At 43.0% G+C, this 18075-nt stretch overlaps 1 long non-coding RNA gene across 1 annotated transcript in view; it reads left to right on the top strand.

Moving 5' to 3' along the window:
• Positions 1-1230: 1230 nt before the first annotated feature.
• The window catches only part of LOC136649346 (uncharacterized), a 31247-nt gene continuing 14402 nt past the window's right edge, over positions 1231-18075 (top strand). The window contains exons 1-2 of the long non-coding RNA XR_010794387.1: positions 1231-1334; positions 4790-4850. This is a non-coding gene — a long non-coding RNA (uncharacterized lncRNA). The remainder of the gene's footprint in view (positions 1335-4789; positions 4851-18075) is intronic.

Here is an 18075-nt window from a genome sequence, read left to right as displayed (position 1 = left end):
TACATACTGTATTAATTTTGGTAAGCTGAAACTAGCTTGGAAACGATGACTAAAAGAGAGGGATTTAAATAAATAAAAAGTATGACTGTACCGTATGCCTCCTTGGATATTTAAAGCACTATAAAATCTACAATGCCTTAAAAGACACTTAGTGACTCTTTAGAGGAAACTAACCTTATAAATGAGGAAATGTTTACTGCTGGGAAAATATATGGCACCTCTCTGCCATCCTCTTTGAAATATACCACCCCTCTCTCCTGTCTCTTCTTGCCACTAAAGTGCCTTTCCTACACAGGAAGGAGATGGCAGCAGCAATAGTGGTGATGGGATGCATGCGCAGGTTTGGAGGATGGCTGGGTCCATTGGATGGCTGGGACCCATATTTCTTCTTGGGCAACTCCTGCATAGTTCTCAGAAGTTCCCATGCCTTCTCTACCACCTCCTGACACCCTTTAGTGAGGGCACCAGCCCTCTATCTCACATGCAACAATATGCAATAAATGACATTGGTAGCTTCCACCCAATTGTCTGAAAAGTCACTACTGATCATGGGAAAGAGAGCTGGATCAACATAGTGGTGGGCAGCCCAATCCTGAGCTGCCCGGAGCTGTGGGACCCAGCGGCTCCACAAAGGACTCCCACCGGATCCTGAGCCTCCCACGCTACTGCCCAGAAGGGGACGTTCCGAGTAAGGGAAGCAGTCCTGCCATGGGACTACTCACTTTAGCGGTGACTGTTTGGTCGCCGCTAAAGTGAAGGTGCTTGTGTAGGGCCAGCAGCCCTCAACGAGCGCCTGGGATCCTATGGAGCTCGGCTCCGCAGACCCGCCTCTTCCCCGCCCCTGGGAATGCCCCCATTCCCCGTTCCGCAGCCCAGCAGTCACGGAGACTGCCAAGCTGCGGAACCCGGGCACCCGCTGAGTGAGCTACCTCCAGTGGGAGCCCAGCGGTAAGCCCCGCAAACATGCCTTACAGCAGCATAATCCAATTAATACTTAGCATTTATTAAGAAAGTTTTCTTGATCCCAGGAAGCCTTTCTGGAAACACTCTGAAGTGTGGTATGCACTGATCTGGCACTCATCACAGTTGGTCACATGGATGCCTATTGATGGACTCAAGCTGAAATAGCCTTCATCATTCATGGACTGCTACAGAGATTAACCCATTTTTGCCCTGCCCATAGCTGTACACATTTGATCCCTGTTGTGCATGTGCAACGTAGGGCAGAAATGGCTTAAGTGCCCAGTCCTATCCAATGTTCCAGTGCTGATGCAGTTATACCAATGGAGTGTGATTTACTTCCTGTGGTGGACACTTGCAGAGGCCTCCTCAAGGTAAGGGAGTGTTTGTCCCCTTTCTTCAGGGCTGCATTGGCACTGGAAAGGTAGATAGGATTAGACCCTAGGTGCGCAAATCTGTTTCATTTCCACACCGAAAGGAATGTTTATAATGGATTTGTGACTGGGATGCACATGGACTGCAATGTAGTCAGCCAACTATGCTGTCTCTGTGTTTATGCAGGCATGGTTTTGTGAACATCATCCTTAAAGTTCAACCTCATAATAATCACACTTCTTTTATTTTCCTTGATGTTTCTTTTAATTTCTTTGAAATTTTTGAAATATGAGAGAGAGAGAGAGAGAGAGAGAGAGAGAGAGAGAGAACAAACCAACATAAACATGTGATATAAATTAGCTAATATGTGTCAGCTTCATCTTATCCCGATGGGTGCCCAGAAAAGAACACTGGGATTGATTTTTTTCACAAAAGCAAACTGTAAAATCAAGAGGAGAACAGGAACAAAACCTTTGCTTTCTAAACAAAGTGGGAAAGGAGAACAGGCTGCTTTATAGATGTGTTGGATTACAAAGTTTCCCACCACACAGCAAACATACCCTGAAATGTAACCCATTGATAGTGCTAAGTAGAAGGCCCACCGTTACAAATGCCAGTTACAAATGCCTATAAGCAAAAGCTCTGTTTACTCATTAGTAAATAAGTCCAAGAATATCTCCAACAGACCTTTGGATGCAGTATATGGTTCAGGATATTAATCCAATAATTGAACTCAAAAGCAATTTGTTTTTCTGTAGACATTATCCTTACTGACTAATTTGCACTTTGCCATCTTAGCTTAGAGAATGTTTGCAAACCGGGATCTTAAAAATAGTGCCTCTCAATAAAGAAGCACAAAATAGTAGCGCATTTCCATTTATTCCTTGCTAGACGGGCTGATGGCCGAAACGGGACATCTGTTTGCTCATATGCTCCTTTTATTTTTGCCATTATACTAACCAGGCATCAATTAGTGAAGTGTAGCCACAGTGAAAAAGTTACATGAACCCCATTTTATGTGCATTTTCAGGCGTCTCCTAACAGCGTATTGTTTCTTTTCCCTCCTCATAGATTTGAACAGCTCTAGAAATGTGTATCTTTCATAATTTGAGAGGTGGATTTACATGAACATAATCCTACTGTGACCAGTGACCCTGTCACCTGGTCAAAGACGCACCTTGAAGTGCTGGCTTTTATTTTTATTCAAGGAAAGAGCAAGTAGAGAGCAGTAATCCTAATTCATCCTAGCATCTTGGCTCTCACTCTGTGTGTGTGTGTGTGTGTGTGTGTGTGTGTGTGTGTGTGTGTGTGTGTGTGTTGGGGAAGGGGGTAGACTGTGAACCCCTTTGGAACAGGGAACCATTTTTTGAAAACTTCTTTTAATAACTATTAGAGCTGAGGAGCTGGAAACAGCACCACACGGATGCCAATTACTGTGGTCCCTAATGTAAACCACTGTGTAAATATAAACCTAATGTAATGTAATGTAAACCTAATGTAAACCACTGTGTAAATGTGGGTGTAATGTAAAACAGTGGTTCTCACACATTTAGCACTAGGACCCACTTTTTAGAATGAGAATATGTCTGGACCCACTGGAAGTGATATCATGACCGGAAGTGACATCATCCTGCAGGAATTTATTTATTTATTTATTTATTTATTTATTTATTTTTAACAATCCTAGGCTGTAATCCCACCCACACTTACCCAGGAGTAAGTTCCACTGACTATCATTGTTCAAAGCATATACATACTAGCCTGTTAAAAGTACAGATGTGTAACACTTCCCCAAATCCAGTCACATATCACGGTAGAAACAAGTCTAATATATTAAAAATAAAATATTGGAATGAATGGGGACCACCCTGAAATTGGCTCGTGACCCCCCTGATGAGTCTGGGCAAGATTCCCTCTCCCACTTTGGTTGTACTCTGTCTTGCACCTCCCCTTGCTACTTAGCCTTAAAACCTCCACCCCTTATCTAGCCAAGTTGTGTGATGAAAAGCACAACCGACTTGATTGTTAGCACTCCAACTCTGATACAAATATCTGCTTCCTTTTTGCTTTAGTGCAGATTTACATTCTACAGCCTCTCTCTTTTTTGTATGGATTCACACCAGTTTTAATTCAGAGTCGGTCAACACATCAGGGACCACAGTAATTGGTATCCGTGTGGGGCTGTTTCCACCTTCCCAACTCTAACACTTATTGATATTCAGTTCATGAACTGGGGCTATTAGTGACTTTTCCCATCTCTGCTCTGCATTGCTGACAACTGCTGGCAGGGGGCAAGAACACTCATACAAAAACCCAGTTCACACTTTGAACACTGCTAAAAATAAAGGATAGAGTGGATTGGGGTAGCAAACCTTTCCACCACTGTACAGACACGACAAAAGAGGCTTACTTAGAGCCTCTAACACAATACCTGTGATTCAGAGTGCATTCCTTAGGCATAGAACAAACCATTTACTTTACAATGAAACTGCTCATTAATGACCATTGTCCCCAATCAATATTACAGCTTAAAGGTCACTTGACATAATGGGTCTGCAAAGCTCAGAACAGTTCACCTAAACATCTAGAACAAGGGCATCAAACTCATTTCATACAGCAGGTCAAATAGCATTCATGATGCCTGCTGAGGGCAGGAAGTGATGTCATTAAGCAGGAAGTCATTAAGCAGATGGTGGCCAGAAATAAGCACTTTTTCACTTAGGAACTCATTAACTACAAATTACAGGAGAGAAAATATGCAAATCTTAACCATACTAAGAGAACTCAATTACCATGTGGGCTGCTCTTTCAGCAGTGATACCTCAACACAGCTCAGCAATTTGGAGTAGCTGATGGTGGTACTGGGAGAGCCCAAAGGCCAGATAGAGAGCTACCGTGGGCTACATCCAGCCCATAGGCTTTATGTTTGATACCCTGCTCTAGAATGTCCCATGGAGAGACCATAGCTTCCAGCAGACTTGTCAACTGTATGCTTGTCACTGTATGCTTCAAATGCTGATACACTAGCTGGCTTCAAGAAAGAATTGTCTTTATAGGTTTTGCAGTTCTAAAGACACACACCTCTACAATTGCTCTAATGTTTACATCTCTGAAATTCTGGCATGACTGAAACTTGGCTAGAATAGGCCACTTAACACCCATCACCTCCACATCTAGTTTCTTGCTTTAATCTTGTACCTTAGCACAGTGCCGCACATCTTCCCATTTTCCATCAGACTCATGGCGGGACCCTGTGAAGCTGATCTATCACAGTCACTTAGAGTAGAAAATAAGGGCATGAATCAAGCCTGGTCGTAATAATGCCGCACTCTTTTCCTTTGATATAGCTTTGTTTTGCAGGTCAAGAAAGAATTGTTTTATTATTCAGTAGTCAAAAGAAAATGAAATGGTTTGCCATGGCTAAAATGACTCTCCAGTGACAATTTCATTGCAGGAATAAATAAGCTTCTGACTGTTCACTGTGTGGATGGACATTATCCTAGCAGAATAGCAGGGTGGGTGCCGTTTACATCTCTGTGCTTTCTTCTGCTCACATATTCACCACCTGCTGAGCGCAGCATCAAATCACCACTACTCTAACCACTACACCACACTGGTTCTTGTATATGCATAGATGAATGAGCCACTACAGACCTCACACCACAGTCAGATCACTAATGTCACTTCAAACAAAATACTTTCCAAGGGACACGTTCACACATTCAGCTGAGGATCATTAAGTGATGATAGCTAATAACAGCCAAGTGATATAAATGCATGAAGCAGCCCTTACACACAAACAATAATCTTGCAATTGCTTCTAGGGGACTATAAAGCCATGTCAATGGGACAAACTTGGGAGTATGAAAACCAAATGATGGGGTATATGGGACTCATATCTGAACAATTTTTTAAAAAATTGTTGTTAAGATTAACTACCATTATTATGAATATGGATTAAGGTGATCTGTTCCTAACTATCCATACGTAAACCAAGCTATTGACATCTTTTGCAGTTGTACCTAATAGAACAGATGATGATGATTTTGACAGTCTGGTGAAGGGATCATGGGGGACATACTGAGCAATCAATTGGGGGTCTGTAATGGTAAAAAAGGTTAAGAACCTCTGATCTAAATACCAGTCTATGAGGGCATGCTGAAAGAGGAACTGGGACACATTCATGCATGTCCCAAATCACATGATGAAGAGGAAAGCTCAGACATATTGTCTGAACTGACGTTCTGTGTACATGGAGACAGTCCCAATCTGGGCACACACTGCCATGGAGAAACTAAGCGCAAGAGTAATATGGTTCAAGCTCCTCCTTTTAGAGCCTTACCAGCATAACACCATGAAACACAGCAGCATTCCCTACTGAATTTCCCCATCTGCTCACCCAAACCAGCATTCAGTTATGATGTGGAGTAGCAGAGGCACACGTAAACTGGACAAAGAAGCCAACTGCTACCAAACTCAACAGCCATTCCTGTGATCACTGGGACTGGAAAAATATGCTTTTCCAGTCTGGGGACTTGCTGTGGTGTCTAAAATAATTGCTTGGCTCATGTTGCAGGAGATGAGGCCAGAAGATTATCAGAACTGCTTGAGTGGACAGGAAAAAAATATTGAGCAAACAGACATGTTAGTCAGAAACACATTATTCATTTCAACATATTCAGGAAGAGTTACAGGTCCCAGATTTATGGAAATGGAATTTCAATCAAATAACGCAGATCCCTGGGTAGGTGTAATAATAATACTGGTTTGAATCTGGCAATTCAAATTGTCTTATGTAGTATTTTCTGGGTATTCAGAAGCAAATCAATTTCTCTGATGCTGTTTCCCATGGAAGTTGCTCAAGCCGATCCAGGCTGCAGGCCCAACACCAGAATAACGTATTTACCATGCAGTCCCAGAGCAAATTATTCTGTTATGCCCTGTGGCATCAGCTGACCCACACCATTTCTGAGTCAGCTAAAAGGCAACGTGGTCTGGGTACTTCAGAGCCAAATTCTAGAGAAAGTTTCTCTTTCATTTCTGTAAGCATTTTTTTTAATGTTTTATTTATTTATTACAGATACAGGTAAGGAAAATTGGATAGACTTAGGATTTCATTTCTGTAAGCATTTTCCAAGAGTTTGAGACCCCCTTATGGGCTCCACTTCTCACACTCATATCTTGTTCTAACAATTTCTGTCAAGTGCACAATAGGTCCAGCAATAAATTGTATAAAACCCTCAGGTTGGTGTGAAAATCTCCATCTGAATGTTGCAAGGAAAATAAGTCCCTCAAAATCAGAAGGTTCTGGGTTAGAAAAGAGCAGATAAATAAATCATATGCCTCACAGCACCTGTAGGATGAGGGAAAATATCTATCCTCCTAAATTGGAGCTGGAGAATGGAAGGAAAGATGTTGGAGCAGCAATAGCATGTAAGCTATACTGAGTCACCCAGTATAGGTATATGGTTAGCAAGTGTGTAAAAGTTGGCCTCCACTAATAGAAGTTTGTCATTAATTAAAGGCTTGCTTCTCTCCCTACACCTGATTAAGTTCTTCTTTGTGATATGTGCAGAACTTGGGCTCAGTTGACTGCTGTAAATTGACCTGAGGGGATCGTAACCTGTGCCTTTCATGAGCCAATAGCCAGTCAGTCTGAGTTTGTCTGAGCCAATCCTTATAAAGTTTTGTTTGAGCCAATGGGGTCACTGTTGAGGAAAGGGAACTGAGTACCTTGTAACAAGCCCTTGAGAGTTGGAGGACCAAATGGAAAACTGCTGCAGGAGAGAAGGCTGCAGTACCAGTGGAGGAAATGTAGAGGCTGCTATGTGCAGAGGAACTGAGGCTATAAAAGGGGCTGCACCAGCAACGAGAGCTCAGAGACCACCAGGGAAGCTCTGCAGAGAAGGAGCTAGAAGAGCAAGCTGGGGAGACCATCAGGGGAGCTCAGTAGAGAAGGTGCTGGAAGAGCAAGCTAGAGAGACCACCAGGGAAGAGATGCAGAGAGGGGCTGAACCATGAGCTCAGCAGGAGAGCTGAGAGAGCTGCCGGAAGGAGCCATGGGAGAGAGCCTCTTGCTGGAGCTGAGAATCAGAGGGGAACTTCCATCAAGTCTCCAGCCCTTAGCCTGCCTCCTGCTGCCTAACTGCCTCAGGTCCTCTCTCAATTGGGGGAATTTGAAATAAGGTCTTTCCGTTTGTTTGGTTCAGGTTCCATTCCTCCTAATAAAAGCCTTAAACTTAGTTTGGAGTCAGTGGTCTCTTTTGATCCTGCATAATATTTGGTTTCTCTTGTTTCTGCCTGTGTATAACAGTGGCTGCCATTCTTTCTACTTTGGAGCAGAGAAGCCTAGATCTGTTTCTTCTGTGTGGAAATATGGTCAGGATGGGCCTGGCAGGCATGGAACTGTGGCAGAGATCTGGATGATCTAGGGAGGAAAAAGGGGAATGTGAAAAGTAGGGGAGACTTACCATAATTTGCAGAGTTGAAACCAGGACCAATTGGAGTATCACCAGGCATGGCACTAGCTGACCTTTAAATCAGGGCCAAGCCTGAGCAGCAATGGATGTAAGAGAAGCAACCAGTTGGCAGCAATAGAAGACTGAGTGCACAGACTGAGTGCTAAGAAGCAGAGGCTGCTGCTGCAACAACTGCCAATACATGTTGACCTCCGACACTATGCTTCTTCTTTTAACGTCAGCCAGGTGCAGAAACAAGCAAAAGCTCAAACCAAAACAACTGGAGCAGCTGATGCTCTCTCTTTGAGTATGGTGACAACAAGAGCTATTGTGGCCATTTCCCCACTTCTCTTCTCACCCCCACCTCAAGAACCCGATGGAACTGCTCTCAGCATGAGGGCGATTGTTCACTGCTTGCTGTTTCACATCTGTGATGCAGCAGTGGCTGTGAAGGAATGGCCCGCCTTGCTTTGTGCAAGGCCTTTTACTCCCAGGAAAGTGTGGAGAGGACTGTAGGCTAAATAGCATACTTTGTTTGCTGGGAAGGCTTGCGGCTGGAGCAGGAGAGCCTGCAGCATCTGGGGGGGAGAGAATTTGGCAAACGCTCCCTGGGTTTTTTTTAAAGCAATCTCCTCTCCTCCCCCTCTCCAGCTGTCCCGATGAGCTTTTAAGAGTCCAGCCCTATGCATTTCTACTCAGAAGTAAGCCCCATTCCAGTCAATGGGGCTTACTCCCAGGAAAGTGTGGAGAGGTTCCTAAGCTAAATTGCATGCTTTGCTAACTGGGAAGGCTTGCTTGTGTCGGTGATAGCCTACACCATCTGGGGGGGGGGGGTTTGCTTGTGTCGGTGATTGCCTGCACCATGGGGGGGAATTCAGCAAACACTCCCTGGGTTTTTTAAAGCAATCCCCTCTGTTACTACCACACCTGCCCCTGTGTGTGTGTGTGTGTGTGTGTGTGTGAGAGAGAGAGAGAGAGAGAGAGAGAAAGCAAGCAAGCAAGCAAGCAAGAGTGAGAGAGCGAGTGAGGTCCACCTTGCTGCACATGTTCTGGCTACAGAGATTTTCAGCCCCCCCCTTCCCCTCTTCAGCCTCTTTGCTGGCTCAGGGGCTCCAAGAATGTTACCATTCCTTACAAGGGGAACCTCTTCCAGGGCTCCAGGGCTATTTCCCTGCCTGGGCAAGCCTTTTTGTAGTGTTTTGGGCTGCCTGGAAACGGATAGAGATGCCAGCAAAGGAGGCAAAGGTGTGTGTGACTTTCAGTACCCCCACCCAGTCACGTTGAGACAAATCCACAGATAAAAAATCCATGAATAAATAGGCTGCACCTGTAAATTAATTCCCCCCTGCCTCCGACACAGTGTCAGACAGATGATGTGGCCCTCCTGTCCAAAAGTTTGTTACACCCCTGATTCAGACAATTTAGAGAAGTGAAATAATACCAACAGGAAAATAAAACTTAAATAAGAAATTTGATGAATTTGAGGGAGATGAATGAACAAATGAGTAAAACTAGTAAATCAGACAACTTTTTCATAAACAATTCCAAACAAAATTGAATAAATTTGGGTAGTGGGTTGTAAGCATTAAAATTAACAATGACAAATATTAAACAATGGAGTAAAAAAATGTATAAAAACAAAATGGTGGCACTTGCTAGACTAGCTACACTGGAGTTTGAGCATCACCAATTCAAATATGAGTTACCAATGCAGTGCTGATAGGAAAACATCAAACATAATTTGGGGTTGTATTAGCAGACACACTGGCTACATGACAAGGGGTACTACTGCCTGCTCCTCTTTTATATTCAAAGAATATTAAGAATGTTATTTACCAGGATTCCGTGCAATGCCATGTTTCTGTGTTGTGAAAAACCAATCCTGGTTTTGCTTTGGAGCAATAAAACTAGTTCACTGACTATTCATTGACTAGTTCACTGACTATTTTTGTATGGTTCAAATGAATTGAACCTTGGCACTGTTATTTTCTATATCAACTTCCCTATAATTTTAATGCTGCCTTCATTACAGTTATTGGACAATGGGAATATATTACCCTGGGGCACAAAGGGGTTTCATAAAAGGAAAGGTGGAAGAAAATGGACATCCAGCAACTTATAAGGAAAGGAAACCAATGAATAAATTACAAAAAACTGTCTGTTTGCCTGCCCCTTTTAATCGCATGTCATATTCAACTATTGGGCATGTAACTGAGTATCTCAGCTGTACCTGAAGAACGAATGGGGTGTCTTTGCAGTAAAACAGAATGGCGAAAAAGCAGATGTAAAAATGACAATTGCCTGTGATTGATTTCAGGTTTAATTACTCTGCACAGAGTGCCACAGCACAGTGCAGGAGGGGATGGATAGGAGAAGGGTTAACTCGTTAAATGCAGGGTGATCAGCAAAGCACAGGAACTTGGACTTTTAATGACTCTTAATGACCCTTAAGGGCTTCCGTAGCTTTGTTTAAAACTTAAGAGAGCTTCAGAAGCTGAGTATGTAGGCAAGCACAGTTACAGAGATGAGAGCAAAATGGACAAGATAAGAGTTGGTGTGGTGCCGCTGATGTTGTAGGGATGGCCCTGCCGCCTCTGAAGGAGTGCTGCCCAGTGCCCACCTTACAGGGCTGTTGTGAGAATAAAATGTGGAAATGCTGTACACTATCCTGAACCCCTTGAAGACATATACACATTTAATGAATAAGGTTGCCACCTTTTATTCAGTCCTGCAGCTCTGCCTTTAACAGTAAATGAGCTACTAACATTTTTCCTGGGGGAAAAAATGACAGCAAAAACGTCACCAACTTAATACCCGGCTTCTGTTGAACATACAAGAAACCCACTGGGAACTTTATAACAGTTGCAGTAATAATACTCAGGTAATGATAGTGGACAAAATATTAAATGCTGCAAAGTAATTGCCTTTTATCTCTTTTTTGTACTTGGATCCTCTCCCATGGATGCAAATTGATGGGTTGGAAAGGAATATGAACCCTGCTAACTGGGTAAGATGCACTTTTTAAGTGGGTGCTCTTCTTTTATTTAGTGGGGGGAGAGTAACTGGCCCTCCTCACTCCGGCAGTGTCTTTTCTACTGGCTGTCTGCTGGTGTTCTTTTGCATCTTTTTAGATTGTGAGCCCTTTTGGGATAGGGAGCCATTAGCTGTTTGTTTGATTTTCTCTGTAAACTGCTTTGTGAACTTTCCATTGAAAAGCAGTATATAAATACTGCTAATAATAATAACATGGGTGAGGAATCAAAGTTTTAAAAGGGAGCTCAGACCAATGACTCAGAGCTTATTGCCAAATAAGCTATTTGCCTATTTTGTTTGTTCTTCCGAAATGCTGACAGCACTTCGCATTATCAAAGCGATTCTTATAACAACCCAGTAAGATATGTTATGTCCATATTACAGGTGGGGGATGGGGAAGCTGAGAGTGTGTGAGACACTTGAGTAATGCCACCCCCTAAACATATGCCCCATCAAAGATTTAAAGCAAAGACTTTTCGCTAACTATACTGTACAAATTATTAAAACTGTAAGAGTTATTAACCGAAGGCTCCAGTCCTTGGGCTGTTAGTTTTCCATGATAATCTTCTTTCGTTTAAAACTGAACCAAACAGAATTTCAGCCGTTGATTATAAGAGCTTTAAAAGCTATTTTTATTTTATGAGTTGCTATTTTGCAGCTTTATTACTGCGATAACAGTTTCAAAGCAAGCATATTTTATGTTATGGTACCTGCATATTGCCATTGTCATGTAAAATGTATATATTTACTTACAATTACACAGCAATTGCAATCTTATACAATTGATTCTGTCAGTCCTAGATGAACAGAGGGATGGAGGTGGAGAAGACTGCTTATTTTTAAAGCACTCTCTCATGTTAAGTCGTTTCTCCAAGATATTGGATTGCTTGGAGTTAGCACTGCTTTGACAAGTAAAAATGTCTTTCAAACTACACATGACCCTAGAAGTGACATTATACTTCTATATACAGTATATACTGCATAAGACTATACTACACCTGTGGTGGGGACATAATCCATGTTGGTACTGTGGTGCGGGGGACGGGGGACAGAGGTTTAAGGGAGTTAAGCCTTTCCTCTCCTGCCTTACTCTCAGCAAAAATGCTACTGGTATAATGTACACTTATTGTGCTGTATTGTCAGCTGCCTTGTGCATTTTTTCTTTTTTGAAAGGCGGGATAAAACTCTTCTCGAGCACAGGGGCAAAGGAGGATAACCCTCTGACTGGATACAATAAGTCTTGATTTGGATCCATCCCCCCTCCCATAACAGTTAAGTTTAAAAGAAAGTCAATGCACAAAGCTGTTTTCACAGCATCTTGTGTAGTTGACTTTCATTCTGCTTATTGTGTGTGGTGCAATAATGTTGTGTGTTTCTTGTTATACATGTGCCCAAAGTCAACTATGAGACATACACATACAGAAGCAGACTTATGGATGTATATGTCCAGTTGGATTAGGGGCTATAGACACAAAGAGTTGCTGAACACACAGTGACTGGCCTGAAGCAGCAACTGTAGTATGCCTGGCTGGCCCATCCATGAAGCTGATGATGTAATTGCGTGTCAAGGCGGGCCTGTGGCAAAACATGGCACATGCCCTGGGCATCATCAAGGAGGACACCAGAGCATAAGTTCCAACTGCTTCCCCGTCGGGAAGCAGTTGGAGCGCATGTGCACTGTCGACAGCCATCAGGCGAAATCACCCAGTCGGCTGCCAAGCACACGCTTGCACTCTAACTGCTTCTCCGTCAGGAGGCAGTTGGAGTGCAAGCGCGCTGATGTCATGACACTGCGTGGCATCATGACATCAGGTGTTGCCCTGGGCACTGGAAGCCGTGGGTATGCCACTGCGTCAAGCAGCTAAAAGTGCACAGGAAGCAGATCACCTGCTTCCTTGCCTCGCTCCTACCTCACACGGTATATTCGCTATATGTATATTCACTATAGCCAGCTAAATGTCTGAAGAGAGCTAGAACTCTTGAAGGCAGTAGGTAGGTTGGCAAACTTCAGTCTCGAAAGACTATGGTATAAGCCTACAGCACCCAGTATTCCAGGTGGTCTCCCATCCACCTCGTGAAACCTTTTCATTAAAAAAGAGAACACATTTTTTCCATCCATTTATACCAATAGGAGCAGCCTGGATCTAGTGCTGAACAAATGAGGCACATGCCCCAGGCGCTGGGTCCATACACCTCTAGGACTGTGTGGAAAGCCTCACTGAGGCTCCTGACACAGTCAGTTCCGGTTTTCTGGAAATACAGTTTAAGACTGCGGGCAAGCCTCACAAGGTTTCTCCAGTTGGTCCTACGGTTGCCCGAGGCTCTGTCATGCTCCAAAGTTGGGGGGTGGCTTTGCACGGGATGAAGAGGTGGCTTCGTGGCCCAGGAGTGGAGAGGGGAAGTCCACCGCTGAATATGAGTGTGCAGAAAAAATTAAAGATTGTGCGTCTTATAATGAGAACTTCCTTTCTCTCTCAAGCCTATGATATGAACACATTAACAGGTTGTTACAGCAGAGAAAGAAGCTCACACCTTCCATGGTTTATGGATAGTAGGAAATGGCAGAATACCAAAGTGACTTGATTTTATTCGCCGTTGCAGTACAATTTGAGCACTCGTCTCTCGGTGTAGAACACCTCCTAATCAAGGAGCAAAGAAAGGGCACGTAGCATCATTAGCATGAAGAACAAATCACGTAGTGCTGCTCCCTGATCATGGTTATACATATTTATCTCTTGGCATGTTTCTCGCTCCTCAAAATGACACGATGCTCTGGCAACATTCTTCATTGACAGGATTCAAGGATAGTACAGTTGCACATTGAAGAAGCCTTTGGTAAATTATCACGGAAGGAAAGGCAGCATATTTTTTTTCCAGAGCTGGAGAGTCCTTAAGTACATTTTCTGTCAAGTTGGTGCCGTTACAAGAAGATAAAGAACTTTGGAAAGCACAATGAATACAGAATGGCTCTAGGAAAAATGAAATGGCAAATCTACCCTCTGCTGCTCAGAGGCATTTTTGCTCAGGATACAGGGCCACAGCTAGTGTTAACCATGGCTGGGAGGACAATGTAGGATTGAGCAGTCTCTCCTCTCAGTCCAACCCTTTCCCAAGAAGAATTCCTACCCTTTCCACCTTAGCCACAGTGAAGGAACATGATGTTACAGGCACAAATATTGACAATGGTTAAGCAGTGGAAGCACCAGAAGTAATACAGGGGGCCTCAAAAGGGTGGGGGGCAGGCATTCGCATATCTGCAGTTTCTGATTTACTGTAAGGGGTTCCAGAACAGAACCCCTGTGGATATGGGGGCATGCCTGTAATTGCTTCTGCCAGATCTCCTCCCACTTACAGTCCTCTGAGATTCAAAATCAAGCACTACCCTGCTAAAGTAACAGTATCCTCCCAGCTGCCCTACAAGCATGCTGTCAGTGCCTTCTTAGTTAAAGACTTCCAAAAGTGAGTTGGTTGGCAACCTTCAGTCTCGAAAGACTATGGTATAGGCCTACAGCACCCAATATTCCCAGACAATCTCCCATCCAAGTACTATCCAGGCCTGACCCTGCTTAGCTTCCAAGATCAGACAAGATCAGGGATGTGCAGGGCTATCTTTCCCCAAAGGTGATAACCCAGTTACCAAGTCAAGATTCATGGGTTCAGGATATACTGTCATTTTCCATGGCTTATTGAAAATTCAGTAAGATGAACAGGTTGGGGAGGGGGAGAGGAATGCTCAAAGTAAAAAAAAAATACAGGTCATCCAACAAATATTCTTTTTACCTTTTCTTTCAAACTTAAAACAGCAAGTTCTGGGAAAGGTATAACCTTAAAAATCAATTTCACTTAAGTAAACAAGCATTAGCTTGGGGCTAATTTTTCTATTCAGCTTAGCACAAAGGCCAAACCTTTGACTGACAAAATTAAACCCCAGGTGAGATAATAAAAATCTCAAGGACTAGCTTTATAGGTCAAGACAAGGATAATATTGAAATGCTAACAAAGGATTGTTTACATTAAGATGAGAACAAAGATATCGAGGTGTCAGTAGCCAGTCTTCAAGATTATTAACTCATGTTCTGATGAATTCATATAAGCTGGTCACAAAATAATTTCTCCAAATGTGACAAAATTTACATTCATGTTATCATGAATGAGTCAATCAAACAGATGGAAAGGGTGGGGGAAGCTTTTATACCCAGCAGAAGGAAAGTATTATGGACTCTTTGGAGAGCTGGCCTAGCAACACGGTTAAGAGTCTGAGCTGTGAATGAGGATTCTCCCAGGTCAAATCACACCTCTGCCGTGAACTCAGTAAATCAAACCATTCCCCTTCAGCCTCAGCTCTCCAGCTACAACTTGGGCATGATCAGAATTACTTACCTTACAGGGTTGTCGGAAGGACAACTTGAAGACAATATATGCAAAATTCTTGGCATTCTCAGACAAAACTAGACAAATGCAAAGTATAATTATCTTCACATGCACTTGTGTGCTTCCAGAACAACTCCTTGACTAGGGTAATTATCAAAAGTGTATGAATTCTCCTCTGCCTTTTCTATAATCTAATACAGGGAACCTGCAAAGAGGAGGTTCCCTGTATTAGAGAATTATCCCTGAGTTACCCATGAACAATATTAATGTGCTTGTTTTACCCATTGACATGAGACAGCTCAGGACTGTTGTTTGAAGACGCACAAGTAACAGCAGCCATGCTGAAACAGACATTTGGGTTTTGTCAGTGCCTGCATGGGAGACTACCCTGGGAATTCCATGTGGCTTGAGTTCAAAGAGAAGAAAGGTGGGATATAAATGAAATGAACAAGAAAATTTTTCTTCTTTTGATGCTTAAACCATTTCTGCCCAAGGTTGCATAGATGCAACAGGGACCAAATGTGTGCATCTGTGGGCCTGGCAAAAATGAGTTAAACCAGAAGATTTCTGTCTGAGACAGAAATGGAAGAACAAGCTATTTTTCATAAAAGCTGCATTACCTTGTTTCTGTCTCATTTAACGGCAGAGTTTGAAATAGTCTAACCAGAAGAGGGAAAGAGCAATGAATCTCCTCCTACAGCAGTTTTTGTTTTCAGGGACATTTATGCTACAAATTTTAACCAGTTTGAAACTAATTTAATTCTCATCGCTAACTCTCTATCCTCACCCCCAAACCTTCAGGAAAGTAAGAGTTTCATGAGGCTGCTGTGACTTCTTTGCTAGAAACAAAGACTGGAGCTGCCAGAGTTCTTCACCGTGACAGTTAAACTCATCTGAAATAATGAGTTTAATTTGTAGTGCAGACCTTAGGCCACAGCCAAAAGAGTGGGAAGCAATACTGGAAAATCCACACTGGCATAATGGATTTGTAGATCCATATGGTCTCCACCACCCGCCCCCATGTTGACTCTGCAGTTTCTTGGTTCAATTGTGCAGACTATGGGAGGGGATGAGTGAAGGATCAGCATACATGATGTGTGGACTGCCTTCTATAGTTAGTCTGCCAGATTTTTTATTCTGCTTTATTTCAACAATTCAAGGCTATAATTTAAAGCAGTGTTTCTCAAACTGTGGGTCGGGACCCACTAGGTGGGTCGCAAGCCAATTTCAGTAAGTTCCCATTCATTTCAATATTTTATTTTTAATATATTAGACTTGATGCTACCAAGGTATGTGACTGCATTTGGGGAAATGTTACAGACCTGTACTTTTAACAAGCTACTATGTATATTCTTTTAACAATGATAGTCAATGGGACTTACTCCTGGGTAAGTGTGGGTAGGATTGTTAAAAAATTTTCTGTTTGATTATGTCACTTCCTGTAATGACACACTTCTGGTGGGTCCTGACAGATTCTCATTCTAAAAAGTGGGTCCCAGTGCTAAATGTGTGAGAACCACTGATTTAAAGGGTTAAGAATTCAAGGTCACAAATAGTTTTACTAGGTATCATGGGGGGGGGGGGAGAGCAACCTCAGGAGTTATTTTAGGGATACAAAGAAAACAGAAGGAAAAGAGTATTAAGAAAGGAAAAATCATACTAGGTGACCAAGTAGATTATGCAACAGGGAAATTTCAGATTCAAAGATTCAATATAGTCTTGTGATTTTGTTCTGTAAAATTGGATGCCTTACAAAAGGTGAAAAGTTAAACTTCTCTTTTCAGCTAATATGTTGCCTAGAAAATGATAAAAGCTGAAACAAAATTCTAGAAAGACACAGTTCTTTGAAAGATTTAACAGAGTGGCATTTCTTCCTTTGGCCGAAATATCTATAGGCGGGCCTTTGGTATCTGTGAGGGATCTGTTCTTGGACCCCCACAGGTACCAAAAACCACAGATAACGAAATCTGTGGTTTTGGCCCCTTGAAATCATTCGAAGGTAACCAGATCTGTGGTCCTATCACCTCTGGAGGGCTTTCCGAAGCCCGCGGAGGCCACACACATCCACCCGCATCCTCTGCAGGCTTCTGAATGGCCAAAAAGGCCAAAAAAAGACCAACTACTTCCGTTTTCCGGATGAAAACTGGAAGTGACGTTTTTGTGCCTTATAAGGTATTCTGAGGCCCAGGGAAGAAAGTGGCGAAAGTGGAAGTAGTGTTTTGTCGGTCTTTCTGGCCAACAGCTCCAGTTATCTTCAGAGGGTTCAGGTTGAGCCAAATTTACAGAAATAAAATCAGAGAATAAACAGACTCGACCTGTATTTCAGCACAGTCATAAGACCTAGAAGGGAATCCCATATCACCATGTAGCATATCACTGTGGCCAACAGACCAATAAATTATCTGTCCTGTTTGCTTTCCCAGTAAGCAATAAGATTTCCCAGAAATTATTGCTTTCCCAGTAAGCAATAAGATTAACCCCATGGCAGAGTACTCAAACTCTTTAAGTTTGTGGGCAGGAGGATTGTGGCAACATGGTCGAAACGATTGCATTGCTGGCATGAACCCAGGTGCTTGGTTTGTACTCACCCCAACTGTTGTGGCATTCAGGGGTGTGTGGGGAGCCCTGCAGAGCTGCCTGCAGGGCTCTTCATAACTCAAAAAGTTGAAGAAATCTGACCACAACCCACTTCTGCTTTTGTAATTGCAACCCAGAAGTGGGTCATAATCACATTTCTTCAACATTTTGAGGGCTATGGAGCCCTGTCGAGGGGTCCGCAGGGCTCCCTACACACACTGGACATCACAGCAGACAGGGGCAAGTACAAACCAAGCCCCTGGGTCCCTGCCAGCAGTGTGATTGTTTCAATTGCAGTGCT

The sequence above is a fragment of the Tiliqua scincoides genome, chromosome 4 (assembly GCF_035046505.1).
Source record: "Tiliqua scincoides isolate rTilSci1 chromosome 4, rTilSci1.hap2, whole genome shotgun sequence".
Classification (NCBI taxonomy): domain Eukaryota; kingdom Metazoa; phylum Chordata; class Lepidosauria; order Squamata; family Scincidae; genus Tiliqua; species Tiliqua scincoides.
The sequence above is the reverse complement of the archived record's forward strand: the minus strand, read 5'-3'. Positions and strand labels throughout refer to the sequence as shown.